We start from the raw sequence: 15,287 nt of genomic DNA, 5'->3' as shown, positions 1-15,287 counted from the left end.
AACTTGTCTCGTTTCACCTTCCAGAAGACCTTCCTTCGTTACGGAACACGATGTGTGATTCAGTGAATGAGTACTATTACTGCATACACAACGACATTCGAGTAACGCTAATCTGAAAAGATGAACGTTGTGTCGGTTGGTTGTCTTCTGTCCGTGTTACGTGTCACCTTTCTCTCTGGGGAATGAGCAACACAAGTCGTCGTGGTTTATGAGTCTAGGAGTTGCGCCTCTTCGTTTTTTTTTTAAATGCACATTTTCTGCAGAACATCCGCGAAGAACCGCAGAGTGAACGTACTTTCAGGGTCAACAGCTTCTGCCCTTGGAAAGAATGACTTCGTTTGATACTAAAACATGGCTGTTATCAGACGAAGATCTCCTGTTTCCCTTACATTATAAGTTGGTAATTTAAATGCACCTCATCGTGGGATTACAGGTGTAACACTAACTCTGTTTTTTTAATTACGTTTCTGAAACGACTATGTTTACGACGTGGCGATTTGGCGATTACGGTGTAGTGCTTCTTTCTCACGGTGACCGTACCGTGTAAGATGGTGTCCAGACTGTAACACGCTCCTGGCCTCGTAGTTTATCTTCTTATTTTTACAAGGAAAAAATCCATTTTTTATTCCACGTTGGAAAGCTACTCCCCGTTTACACCGCTCCACATTAATCTCCAACGGCACGATAGCGTGCGATGCCAGAGATAAGGTCGCTTCGGTAGTAGCCCAGGGCCACGTCTTTATTCTTGGCTGCCCCTCAGCAGCACAATTGTAAATAAATCACGGGCGTCGACGTGTTTAATTATGTATCATTAGCGGGTATCCCCGAGCAGTGATGAGATGCCGTGATTAGATGCCCATAATGACCCGGGAGTACAGTATGCGCTGTTAGCTGCTGCCCAGAGGCACAGCCGCTTCGTCCTCCCTGGAGACGCTGGTCCAAGATACAAAAACGGAGCCACAAGTTAGTCGGTCCAAAGTCCAGCCTGATATCTGCGCTTCAAGCTGAAAAAATATTACTCCTGGAAATCTCGAAACACTTCATCACATACAAGATTACATTTTTCACATGTGAGCATATATCTCGTGAGCTTTTCCAGCAGTCATATCTGTTTACTGTACAGCATGGGTTCTACTGATACAACGGCGGTATACTTAAGTGGCTCGTCAGTTTCTCTACACAGTGAAACCATAGCCAACTAGTATGCTCTAACGACGTCGGCGTTTTCCGTGATCATACTGGGGTAAGCGATCGATGAAGTGCCTCCGCACGTGACGCCATACAAAAAAAAAAAAAAAAAAAAGGTTCAAATGGCTCTGGGCACTATGGGACTTAACTTCTGAGGTTATCAGTCCCCTAGAACTTAGAACTACTTAAACCTAACTAACCTAAGGACATCAGACACATCCATGCCCGAGGCAGGATTCAAACCTGCGACGGTAGCGGTCCTGCGGTTCCAGACTGCAGCGCCTAGAACCGCTCGGCCACCCCGGCCGGCGACGCCACTCATTCCTGGACTGCGGATCTGTCAAAACCACATGTGCTTGTATAGCCTGTGAATAGGGAATATGTAATATATGATTTGCTAAATTCGTTGTGTTTGAAGCTTATCTTCTAATTGCAGTCAACTCTTAAAGAAGATAAGCAATACAGACAGCATACAGTGTCGAAAATATTGTTGTGGTTTTTCATTCTTACTTATGTTGTGAATGTTGCTGATAGTGTTGAATGTTAGTACTGAATGTTGTTGTGTGTCGGTCTGTAAGAATGAAAAAGGAAAAACTAGTGGCATAATTTACTAAGATTTTCTGGGTGATAATGACCCAAGAAATACGTAGGTACGAGTGACTTCTCGTGAAAACGTGGCCCCAAATAAGCTTTAAAAATCACCAGTGGTTTGCAGTCGACATTTTACCGAGACAGATTATAAATATAGTTCCAAAAGAAAGAGTCTGAAAACAGGTAGCATCCCCAGCAGATTTAGAAATTATATTATATTCTTAGAGAAGTAAAATTTAAGTTTTTGCTAAATAAATCTTTTCCAATAAAAGACCCTAATAAATAACCGGTAAATTCTAATTACGAATTGATACACAGTTTAATACTGTTAAGCTTTCGTTATTGACCTACGTATGAGGATATGTCGTAATGGAAGAACTAAAGGAAATATCCAGATCAACCTCAAATATCTGATTTCAAGCAATTTCCATAAATCTCCACTCAACTCCGAGACGTCAGAGGAAACATCACGTGTTATCCATCAGTGCCCTTCGCAAAGTTGCTAAATGCAGTGCCAGTTTTGTGGCAAGCGCTCTCCCGTACCGGGACTTGTAAACTTATGGTGCATGAAAACAGTTGGAAATATATATATATATATATTTCCAGACCTAGGAAAAGCAGCATATTTTTGTTGTGACACTGGGGAAAGCAATTAATAGTTCTTACTGCCCTTGTGTGTAAATATTTCTTGCCAGTTGTGCTGAAGCAAATAGCTTCCATTCCTACAGAAGTTTATGAAAAACAAAAGTTTTTTCACTCCAGACCGATAAATCGAAAGGTGCCAGTTGGCAGTCTGAACTTTGCAGTGATCGGCTGAACTTCACTGAACAAGCTTAGCTACAGAGCGCCAGGCTGGCAGGGCATGCTAAAAGGCTATGGCAGAATCGATTGAAGGCAATTTCATTACTAGTAAACTCGGAGGCTTCATACTCGAACTCATTTGATCGACGTTTGCTAAAGGGATTGGCAATTGACATTAAACGTAAACAAGCGTAAACCTTTGTGCACAAATAGGCGGATATTCCCGATTGACAAACAGCTGCGTCCACGACATATCCGGAAATATGCCCTTCCTGTCAACATCGTTGCCTGCACGGATGGAATATGTGTACCCCAAACTCTCTGCGTGTATTATTATGCGTGTGAAAGTAAGCGAAAGTTTTCCAAACGTATCTATAGGCTTTCGTGGCCGTCGTCATTGAGGTTAAAATCTTCCTGGTTGTTAGGCCACGTCGTGTTTCTTCAAACCCTTCAGATGGGTCTTCTTCAGGATCTTGTGATGTCCACTGTAGGCTGAGCACTGTCAGAAACCAGGGCAGCTTTCCCTCGGTTCTGCTGAAGAACTGTGATTATTGGGTAAAATTTCAGTGGCTTCCATTGGAGGGCAATCGTCATTCCATAGCAAGGGAAACATAGCCGGGCTATCTGAAGAAGGGGTTTATTGGCTAAATCGCTTGTAGCTACCATTGCTGGTATAAGGGATTTTTCTCACGCTTGTGCTACAGAAGGGTCATTAACTTAGTGGGATATGAGGAACCTCCTAAAAACCTCATCCAGGCTGGCCAGCACACCAACACTGTCGTTAATCCACCAGGCCGTTTCGACTTGGGGACAGTTCACCTCCCCGCCCTAGGCAGGGCACGTTAACGTGGATAGCTGTCTGGGAGAGTAATTATTCTCCATTTGACCAACATTCGAGTAGCGATCGATAGACTTGGACCCTTACCAGATAGGACTGATAGTACTTGTATGATTCAAAGGAGAGCAGCGCATTTGGTGGGCTCTAGAAGAAATACATTATGCATGACGGGGTTTCTTGTTGTTAAATTTCTGAGAGATGGCTCTGAGCACTATGGGACTTAACATCTGAGGTCATCATTCCCTAGAACTTAGAACTACTTAAACCTAACTAACTGACCTAAGGACGTCACAAACATCCATGCCCGAGGCAGGATTCGAATCTGCGACCGTAGCAGTCGCGCGGTACCGGACTGAAACGCCTAGAACCACTCGGCCATAGCGGCCGGCAAAAAAATTCTGAGACAATGTTTCTGAAAGCGTAAAATATCTCATAAGAAGCCGTCATGCTGGCAAGATTAGACAGATTCGAGCTTGCGCTGAGGTTTACCAGCAATCGTTCTTCCCGCATTTCATTTTCGTCTGATACAGGTAAGGTGGATATTGACAGCGTTGTTAAGCATTTTTTAAAGTAAGTGTGGTTTCGAAATACATAAAAAGCACTCCTTCTATAGGCCACGAGTGGCCTGCCGGGACCATCCGACTGCCGTGTCATCGTCAGTGGAGGATGCGGATAGGAGGGGCGTAGAATCAGCACACCACTCTCCCGTTAGCTATGATGGTATTATTGACCGAAGCCGCAACCATTCGGTCGAGTAGCTCCTCAATTGGCATCACGAGGCTGAGTGCACGCCGAAAAATGGCAACAGCTTATGGCGGCCTGGAGTGTCACCCATCCAAGCGCCGACCACGTCCGACGGCGCTTAACTTCTGTGAACTCACGGGAACCGATGTAGCCACTGCGGCAAGGCCGTTGCCCACTTCGAAATATAAGCAAGTGTAATTATACTAGCGATTTTATTTTTACACGAAACCTTCACATCAACCTACATTTCTACGTAATTCCTAGCAATACTAAACCAGTTATCATTCGACCAACTTTTGCATACTGGCCTCACAGAATTCGGCTGCCTGATAATCTAAACGCTCTGTAACAGTTGCATAGCCAACAGCCTTACCGTAGTGGTAACGCTGGTTCCAGTCAGATCACTGAAGTTAAGCGCTATCCGACTGGCTAGGAGGTGGATGGCAGACCATTCGGTTTGCCGAGAGCTGTTGGCAAGCGGGTGCAATCATTCCTTATGAGGCAAACTGAGGAGCTACTTGATTGAGAAGTAGCGGCTCCAGTCCCGTGAACAGACATACGGTCGGTACATCGGTATACTGGCCACATGCCCCTCCGTATCTGTATCCAGTGACGCATTTGGACTGAGGACGACACGGCGGTCGGTCAGTACCGTTAGGGCTTCATGGCCAGTTCGAGTGGAATAACAGTTGCATTAAGCTCGCTTTTTGACACCTGAAGGAACTCGGCAAACAATGTCGGAATCGTAAAGTGACTATTATCTCTCACTTTTTCATCAGCTTTCTGCACGAAATCGTCAATAATGACTGAAGCCTGTCCCTCATCATACACAATCATACAGACGTCTTTAAAAGCTCTCACCCATTTCTGTACCATCCCATCACTCATAATGTTTTCACCACAAACGACACTGATGTGTCGATGAATTTCAGCCATTTTCACGACTTTAGCGCTAATAAAACGAATCGCAGTGCATATTTCACAGTTGGCATGATTTTGAACCAGAGGAGGTACTTAAAATACTCAGAAGAACACCGAATGTGTAATGGCGCCTGTTGTTTTTGCCAACAGCGTGCATGCGTCAAATTGCGACCTCGTCACTGCAGCGGCGGAATTTCAAGGTTTTGCTTACCTTCAGCAAAAACGCCTTGTACGAAATTTATTTCCGCCACACACAATAAGATGTCTTCTGGAATATATATGTACACTCCTGGAAATTGAAATAAGAACACCGTGAATTCATTGTCCCAGGAAGGGGAAACTTTATTGACACATTCCTGGGGTCAGATACATCACATGATCACACTGACAGAACCACAGGCACATAGACACAGGCAACAGAGCATGCACAATGTCGGCACTGGTACAGTGTATATCCACCTTTCGCAGCAATGCAGGCTGCTATTCTCTCATGGAGACGATCGTAGAGATGCTGGATGTAGTCCTGTGGAACGGCTTGCCATGCCATTTCCACCTGGCGCCTCAGTTGGACCAGCGTTCGTGCTGGACGTGCAGACCGCGTGAGACGACGCTTCATCCAGTCCCAAACATGCTCAATGGGGGACAGATCCGGAGATCTCGCTGGCCAGGGTAGTTGACTTACACCTTCTAGAGCACGTTGGGTGGCACGGGATACATGCGGACGTGCATTGTCCTGTTGGAACAGCAAGTTCCCTTGCCGGTCTAGGAATGGTAGAACGATGGGTTCGATGACGGTTTGGATGTACCGTGCACTATTCAGTGTCCCCTCGACGATCACCAGTGGTGTACGGCCAGTGTAGGAGATCGCTCCCCACACCATGATGCCGGGTGTTGGCCCTGTGTGCCTCGGTCGTATGCAGTCCTGATTGTGGCGCTCACCTGCACGGCGCCAAACACGCATACGACCATCATTGGCACCAAGGCAGAAGCGACTCTCATCGCTGAAGACGACACGTCTCCATTCGTCCCTCCATTCACGCCTGTCGCGACACCACTGGAGCCGGGCTGCACGATGTTGGGGCGTGAGCGGAAGACGGCCTAACGGTGTGCGGGACCGTAGCCCAGCTTCATGGAGACGGTTGCGAATGGCCCTCGCCGATACCCCAGGAGCAACAGTGTCCCTAATTTGCTGGGAAGTGGCGGTGCGGTCCCCTACGGCACTGCGTAGGATCCTACGGTCTTGGCGTGCATCCGTGCGTCGCTGCGGTCCGGTCCCAGGTCGACGGGCACGTGCACCTTCCGCCGACCACTGGCCACAACATCGATGTACTGTGGAGACCTCACGCCCCACGTGTTGAGCAATTCGGCGGTACGTCCACCCGGCCTCCCGCATGCCCACTATACGCCCTCGCTCAAAGTCCGTCAACTGCACATACGGTTCACGTCCACGCTGTCGCGGCATGCTACCAGTGTTAAAGACTGCGATGGAGCTCCGTATGCCACGGCAAACTGGCTGACACTGACGGCGGTGGTGCACAAATGCTGCGCAGCTAGCGCCATTCGACGGCCAACACCGCGGTTCCTGGTGTGTCCGCTGTGCCGTGCGTGTGATCATTGCTTGTACAGCCCTCTCGCAGTGTCCGGAGCAAGTATGGTGGGTCTGACACACCGGTATCAATGTGTTCTTTTTTCCATTTCCAGGAGTGTAGATATAGAGGTTGTGAGAAGCGTGAATCAAGCAGTATGTTATTTCCGATAATCAGAGCGAGAATAAACATGTACAACAATCATAACATTGTGCTAAACTCAAGTTGGAACCGGTAAGAGAAAGATACCGTACTCTGTTGGAGATACGTTGTGCTCTAGTATAGATCATCAGAAATCACAGACTATTAAAGACAGGATACAAAATGAGCTTCAGGAAAGGCCCTGTTGGATTTAGACGAGTGAGAGACAGAACTGCATGCGGTGAGAGACGGCAGCGTCGCGTGGCAGGACGTCAGCTAACCCGGCGGCTGGCGGGAGCACCTGTCGTGCAGCTGCAAACTGCGGGCCGGCAGCTCATCTTCCTGCCGCGTCGACTGCTGAGGTAATGAAAGCCCCGCAAACGGTAAACATCACGCACTCTCTAGACTGCATTAGAGGCTCCCACGACTTCACAGACTGGGTGAGGTCTAATTTCGAGACTCCCTCCAACATGAAGCCAAGAACGACGTCCATTGTGGTGGACACTGGCAGTCCGATGAGGGTATTACATGCTGTCTGTCCCAGATAAGCTGACAAAATTGTAGCCAAGGAATCGTGCTGGACTTTATTTAAATAATCGGTCCTACAGAGAAAAATAGAAAAATGGTGAGTGACCATGTCTTCTGTTACAGTGTCTCTCAACCTGGAGGTTATTACTGCCTGAGATGTAAAATGAACTTTTCTGAGAGATAAAAACAAAAGGGTTTGCTAGCGTTTCGCTCATAAATCCAAATTATGTTTTAAATTTCATTACTGTTATCGTTATTCCTTGAAATTGCAATGTTCGTTACACGGTAAGTCACTAATTTTTTTTTTTTTTAATTCACACGTGACAGAATATGGTGGAGGTTACAGCTTGTGGAACTATTGTAATCGTATGAAAAACTTCTTCATCACGTGCTGTACCTATTATGTACATACTTTGTACTCTGTGGCGTGGATCTGTGATGGTAAATTTGAAACACACATACCCAAATATCCTGAAATATCTTAGAAAAAGGGATTCCCGTTGTTGCTGGTTGAGCCTGCAATGGACCAAACCCTCTTGACTATTTACTTTGCAAGAGGTAAAGAAACTAATTGAGGATAGGACAACAATATTTGCATAATGGCAACTGCGTTTCTGTAGGGTCTCCACTGTGTTGTTATTGTTATTAGAGGCAGAGTTTGTACACAAAGCATTGGTAGCCTGATGTCTTCCAGTTACTGACAGTTCAGAAGTAAGCAGTCTAGCAAACAAATTATTTACATGTTAACTTGGTTGATTTTTAAATGGGGTTCAGGATGTGGGTGAAATTAGTGTCGCTAGAGAGGGAGGATCGTGCAGAAGAAGAATGTTTTGTAAGAAGTAACTACCCTGAATTTGTGTAGTTAATTTTCTTTACTGAGGAGGACATGTAAATAACACTCGCGATGCTTTCCTTTATTTGTCTACAAAATAATGTTGTTCGAAATATACAGTACCAATGGTGTCATTAGTTTGTGGATAAATGAAGGACCTACGAAAACTAAATATCACTTATCTTTTGTCATTTTAAAATAAAAGTGTTCAAAAAATCGATTTCACTCTAAAGTTTGTTACGTGTTAATGCTGATTAATGGGGGTAGGGAGAGGTGGAGGAGAGAGTTTGCTAGGTAATGTCTGCATCGTTTGATGATGTTCTCAGAAAGGTGGGAACCGCTGTTCTATTGGTACAATGTACGGGAAAAAGTCGTGTTGGGTTGTAATCATTTGGAGAGCCCTAAAACCAGCTACTTCTCTAGCAGAAGCATTCTAGCGCTTCAGTATGTCGAAGGACATCTGTGGACTGTAACAGTCTCGCCGACATACCACCCAAGCATGAAATCAGCTGCCGTGGACACTGCCCACCGTGGAGAGTGCGTTTTGGCAGCTTCAGGGAACTGACAACAGTTAGACCCAGAGATTATGCTGTGTTCTATTTGGAGATTTTGTCTCAGCAATAAAACGTCGTATTACAGTTGCTGATATAAATTCTATTGATACCTTAAACTGATGCTCACAATTAGAAAAGTAATCAAGGAGCACTACTCATATGTTGCGTTACCGGCTGGACTTAAGCACCAGCTACTTTCTGGCTAAGGTATTGTTAAGCTCATGGAGTCCGCTCTCTTACAGAGGAACCTGTCTCATGTCACCTCCATTTTGTGAAAATTAATAATTACAAACTGTACCAAACTACATGGAAACTAAACTCTATCAGAAATATTTACACACCAAACAATCAATATTATCCAACTTTCGTTTATCTTTCGTCGCGGGAAGGTGCAGAAAATTTGGATCAGTTATTATTTAACAGTTTAATCGCTAAAACAGATTATCACAATTTAGTTTACTGTCTTCTTCAAATATCGATCATATTATTCGTCTGCTGTCATATCATGGTGGTGGCAGTGTGTTAGATACATGAGCGCACACATGGTAGTAATAAAGGCAGAAAATCGAGTAAGTTCTTCTCTTTTAATGTAGGGGTGGTAAGCAGTATGTGCAAGAAGCGGTGAAGAAAGTGAAACAAAAGGAGGCATGATGCGTATGTGTGGGGAGACGGGGTGGGGAGGGGGAGGTGAGAGAAAAATGAATGTGCCTAAAAAAAGAATGAAGGAAAGTGGTATAAGAAGAGTAACTAACTTTCAATGTAAAAGTGGGCTAGGGAGACTGAAAGAGCTAAAAGAACTCCTTTTCCTAGGAAAAGACGATGAAAAAGATTGTCGGATCAGTTACAAGCCGCCTGGTGCACGACATGGAAGCCTCCCTGTCTGACACATTGTAGTGTATATGTTGTCTGCAGCCCTCTGAGTGGTTGTATCTTCATGTCAGAGTAGCACTTACTCTCAACATACTGTGACGCCAATAATTTAAATTGGAAAATTACTAGGCACATAGAGTTTAACTTACGTTGATTGAAATTCTACCACAGAGATCGCTATTTGTAGAAAAATGCGACCACAGTTAGTTCTTGACTCTTCGTCGCCCAGCGGACGGTCTCATTCTTCACTGTTAGTTCTGTTATTACACAGTCTCTCGAAATCCCTTCTAACTGATGAAGCAGCTACTGTAAGTGATAATTATCAGATGTGCGGAAACTGAAATTACGTTTAGAAAACCATCGTATTGGCCAGTGAGTTATGTATAAGAGCCTGTACTTGATGTCAGCTCAGGCCAAATGCAACTACTCAGAGCTGTTTAAAGCCAAAGCGTCACAAGCCGCCGCTTGGGGTACCATGGAAGCCATATTGCAAGGTTTGTATCCCGTCCTTGTTACAATTAGTGGCGAAGACTGACATGGGGAGGGTAAAGGGGCAGGAAATCTTAGGTCGATGGGGGGAAAACTGTTCTCGAACCGGCCCTTCAACTAAGAAGTCCTTTACGAAGTGTGTTTGAAAAGAAGTTAAATCTGTAGATTGATTAGTGAACTTCTATACATTACACTTAAAACTATACAAATTCTGAGAGCTGGTGCTCAAAGTAAATCACTCTTAGACAAGCCACAAATAAATAAAAGTTCTGTCAGTTACTAACACACTGACAAGATATCGGTGGCCGCACTCGAAAAATCTGGAAATTTCCGAAAAATGTCGAACTAAATTAATGGCTCAACTACGATAACTATATATGAGTTGAAGGTACATACCCGAAAAATTCTAAACCAGAACCGAATCGAGTGACGGAATTCACAGTTTCGGCGTGCACTCTGGTCTTCCTTTTAATTGTTTTAAGCCTCGGAATGTGTTCAAGTACAAATTTACAATGTCGATATCCTTAACAGGAGATAAATTCTAGTTAGATGGTGAGACTTGAGATCGAAGTTCTACAGTCTGTTAACGTCGCCAACGTAGCCTATCTGCACTGCGTAGGGTAGCATTCAAGAAGTTAACTCCAGTGCTAACCAAAAAAATGTTTGAACAGGAAACGTCATCGACAGACGTAAATACATTAATCCGATATATTGTTCCAGAAAACTTCGTGGTTAAACAGGGTAAGCAAACTGCTAATATTTTGTCGCCTGACTACCAGCTCCATAGAATAAGAGGTACTTGAATTTTGCTGTGCGGCTGCGGGCTTTACAGAGAGCTGTAAGTAACTAACTAAGTGCGGCACGTGTTTGCGGTGCATTTTCGCCTTCAGCAAGAGACTAATCTCTGACTCGCTCTTTAGGTCGATATACTGCTGTACTAAAGAAGATGCAAGCTTTTGTGCTGATTAAGTAAATATGTTTCAGTTAGTTATGAAGTAAATAATTCACCCACAATTCATTAAATGTTAATTATCTATATTGTATAATGTAGCAGCATTATGAATAATGGCTGGGGCTGATTAATAACAAACAAAGTGGCACATGAGGATTAAGGGAAGATCAGAGTATATTTTTCTGCTGTTGCAATCAGTTTGTTTCATAACAGGACTTAAATTACGGTTAACTTTAATTATGAAAGCATTGCGTAGTACAAAATAAGTAAATAAACCGAGTAAAACATACGTCATAGAAAGGGCATTAGTAACACATACAGCTCTCTTACATTATTACTTAACATTTAGTTAGTTTTTTGTATAATCGCCTTTTTTGCTGAAATATGGTGTTTTATTATCAGGCACAGGTCGGTCAAAGTGCGCTCTGCAGAGAGCATTGTACTCAGCCCAGTGATTTCCCGGAAGGCAAATGAAGTGGCTAACAGTTTGAACAGATCCCTATCTCCTGCCCGCTCGAAGGAAGCGACGCTCTTCAGCTGTGTTTAATGCGTTTATTGTCTCCCAGCGAAAGCGAAAAGACGTCATCCCGGTGGAGTGGAGGATTCTTCCTCGAAAGGTGGGAGATGAGCTCATTTGACGTTCTTGAAAAATAGTACCGAGTGCGAAGGTAGGAGCTGAATATGTGGAAAATTTGTTCGAAGGAAGTCGCGCATTGGCGGACTAAGAAAGAAACCGGTTATTACACAGCCCGTAAGTCGAGTTAATGGCATCACATTTACACCAGATTTCACCACAGTTCTGCCCAACGGCACCATGCGCATGTTACATGTCACACTATAAGGAAGGTCGTCACTCCCCCTCACCCACATTTGACCCATTCTTTTGACGCCTCTCGAATGCAGGTCAGAACCGCGAAACCCAGCGTTAAAAACGCGGTTTTCATGGGTAGTCGAGGAAAAGATTTCACACTCATAGACGCTCCGAATCGCGGCGAAAACGCCCCAGAAGATGGCATAAAGGAGGTCAATTAAACACCCTTCGCCCGGGACGATTATTCACACACGTTTCTTAGTCGAAAACGAAAGTTCGCAGTGCGATAAGCAATAGGAAGACGTTCTTGAAAACTTTGCTGACACCTCTGAACGTTTCAATCCTCCTATAAGGGCATCGTGGGCTGCAGCCCCATTGAACGTAAAACTGCCTCCCCCCTCCCCCGTCTCAAGATGTTCGGTGATACCCTATGGGCCATCCACACACCTTAGTTGTGCTTCAGAAATGTACCTGATAAAAAATTCGACAAAAATTTTCCTTTGCGGCTGCTCTAACCCGTATGATGGCAGGCAAACACCACCTAAGGTATGACTAAAGTCACTTGACCTTCAGACACTAGAGCAGTTTCGATGCTGAATGTTTGTCGAAGCTTCTAATAGGTGCATTTGTAAAATGCTCTACTGAGCTGCTTGGGTTGCACCCACGTTATTGCCGAACTGGGCGAGGGGGGAGGGGGAATTCCTAGAGGGATCCTTTTCCGTTCTATTCAAGCACATCTTAATGTTGCCTCCATCTCCTCCCCCTCCCCCCTTTCACATGATCACGCAAGGGAGGGTGCGAAACAGAAGGAATGAAAAAGCATATGAATCCATTGCTTTTTCGCATCATTTCCATATTCCGTCGAATGCTTTTTAACAGTTCCGAGCGATTCCAAGCTGTACAACACAGCAAAAATTGCGATCGCGCTGCACTCCAAAGATATCACATCACGTTCAATGTGGCTGCAGATGTTGGCAGCAGTCTCGAACATGTTGTTCATCGCTCTGCGAACTGTCGTATGTGAGAATCAGACGCTCCAAGCAAAGAGGAGGTTGCAGTGTGTTCCCAGGAGGCGTTTTTATGTCAATTTTGAGCGCTGATGTGTCTGAAATGTTTTTCTCAGCCTCTTGTAAGAAAACGGTGTGATTTCAACTCTGGTTGTCACGGTTCTAACCATCAATAGCCGAGGCGTTTAAAAGAGGTAGGAAAAATAGTTAAGAGGGAGTGTGACGGCCTGCCCATTGTATGACATGTGTGTGCTGCGGATGGACAGAATTGTTGTGGAATTTAGAGCCAATGTAACATCGTTAACCCTCGTTACCCTCACATGAACTCATGAGAAGCTTTTTCTGTTCTTTTCGTCGAGGGTGACAACTGAGGGCGTCTCGCTTTTGCACCACTGCAGAGGTGGGTTGCAGGCAACTTTGAGCCAAATTTAAAACATATGCATATGAATGACAGACAGGTAAGGGGTTACGAAAAAATGATCCCTTAATTTTATTACACATTGCAGGAACGTAACACATAGTGCCCTAGAAACGACGTCGGTGTGAAGATCGACGATTGGACAACATTTTTCGCAGAGTCCTTGGTGGGAGAACATACAGCACCTTAGCAGTTACGTCATTGGCCAGAGTTTGCCGAACCTTTTTCATTTGACGATTCTGTTCGTGGCGCCGACTCTGCTCTTAGCAGAGATGTTCAATGTTGAGACAGAAGGCCCTTCAGACTTACAGGACAGGTTGCAGCAGCGAGCAAACTTTCGAGAGGCGGCCTGTGTGTTGCCTGAGTAGTAGTAGTGACAGCTGTTTGTACCGTTTGCAGCCTCGATTCTTACACAACGTTTACGTTGATATTATCTGGGAGCATCGGCTGGTTAGGAAGAAGTGAAGAATGGCGATTTTAGACTCTTTATTAAATTCATGTGCCAACGGCCTGACCGCAGTGGTAACACCGGTTCCCGTCAGATCACCGAAGTTAAGAGCTGTCGGGTTGGGATAGCACTTTGATGGGCGACCATCCGGTCTGCCGAGCGCTGTTGGCAAGCTGGGTGCACTCAACCCTTGTCAGGCCAACTGAGGAGCTACTTGATTGAGAAGTAGATGCTCCGGTCTCGGAAACTCACGTACGGCCGGGAGAGTGGTGTGCTGACCATATCCGCATCTAGTGATGCCTGCGAACTGAGGGCGACACGGCGGCCGGTCAGTGCCGTTAAGCCTTCATGGCCCGGTCGGGAGGAGTTTAGTTTTATTATTATTATCAAATTCATAAAGGCCCATCCACGACCAGGCGAGCAGGACCAGTTGCATGTTTTTATGGATTTTTAGGATGGTAATTCATTCTGGACCATGAATCTGGTCCGAAATTTTGCATAGTTAAGAAACGCTAGTTTTATCTCATTCTTTTGTTTTAATTAGACGCCACTTTTGCTGTGTGCTTAGTGAAGATCCATATTAATGTCACTGACTGACATGGGCAACTTGAGAAGGTCTATAATAGACTTGGGTCATGATTTTAATTCAGTGGCTGGTGAATCCCTTTTCCATGCAGCACACCATTAATGATTTTTGGGAATATCAACACCCAGGAATCCTTTACGAGGACCACCAGTTTGATCTCGTTAAATACGTCGAACAACAGTTCTTAAATCAGTATTTGAGATCACTGAGGAGCCACAAGGGAACGGTCCTATTTGACATGTAGAAACCAGCTCTGAAATTGCTTATGAAGGAAGAATACAGCGAAAGAAACTCTATGCCAAGATCATGGCAGCTAAGTAACCCTGAAAGTATTTTTTTGAAAAAAAAAATATTTGTGTCAAATTTGTAGCTCGCCAGGCCGCTGGAGAATTGTACACCTCTGCCGTAGCTGTAGCAGTCAGCACATGCACAACTTGCGGTGCACATATCCTTGTTGATTGATGGCACACCGGCAAACAGATAACAGAGCACAACGAGACCGTGATTTGTAAAGGGAATTGTGCATATTGAGAGTGCATTTATTTCGATGTTTTCTTCCTGTATGAAAAATTTCAGGGTAGATTTCGACATGTCAGACTGGACCAGTCCCTTATGGGCCTCGTAGCCCAACTGATGCAAATGCTTATAGCAGTCGGAAGGCTGGTGTTTACCAGCTCGCTTGGCGCTTCGCTCATTAAACTTTGCTTATTTTCGTTGAAACCTGCTAAATTTACTTAGTGCACCTACAAAAACAGAAGCACTTTGCAGTCTGTATCTTACGGCTACTGTGGAACTAATATGCAGAGGGTATCATAATTAATAGCGAAAAATTGACACTGATGAACTATATGAGAGCCTGCCCGGTTGGCCGTGCGGTCTGACGAACGGGTTTCCGGGCGGGAAGGAGCGCCGGTCCCTGGCACGAATCCGCCCGGCGGATTTGTGTCGAGGTCCGGCGAGCCGGCCAGTTTATGGATGGCTT

General features: G+C 45.0%; 1 pseudogene; it reads left to right on the top strand.

The window, feature by feature from the left end:
- Positions 1-13,772: 13,772 nt before the first annotated feature.
- On the top strand, positions 13,773-13,890 carry LOC126089772 (5S ribosomal RNA; annotated as a pseudogene).
- The last annotated feature ends 1,397 nt before the right edge of the window (positions 13,891-15,287 follow it).

This window comes from Schistocerca cancellata, chromosome 6, assembly GCF_023864275.1.
Source record: "Schistocerca cancellata isolate TAMUIC-IGC-003103 chromosome 6, iqSchCanc2.1, whole genome shotgun sequence".
NCBI lineage: Eukaryota > Metazoa > Arthropoda > Insecta > Orthoptera > Acrididae > Schistocerca > Schistocerca cancellata.
The sequence above is the reverse complement of the archived record's forward strand: the minus strand, read 5'-3'. Positions and strand labels throughout refer to the sequence as shown.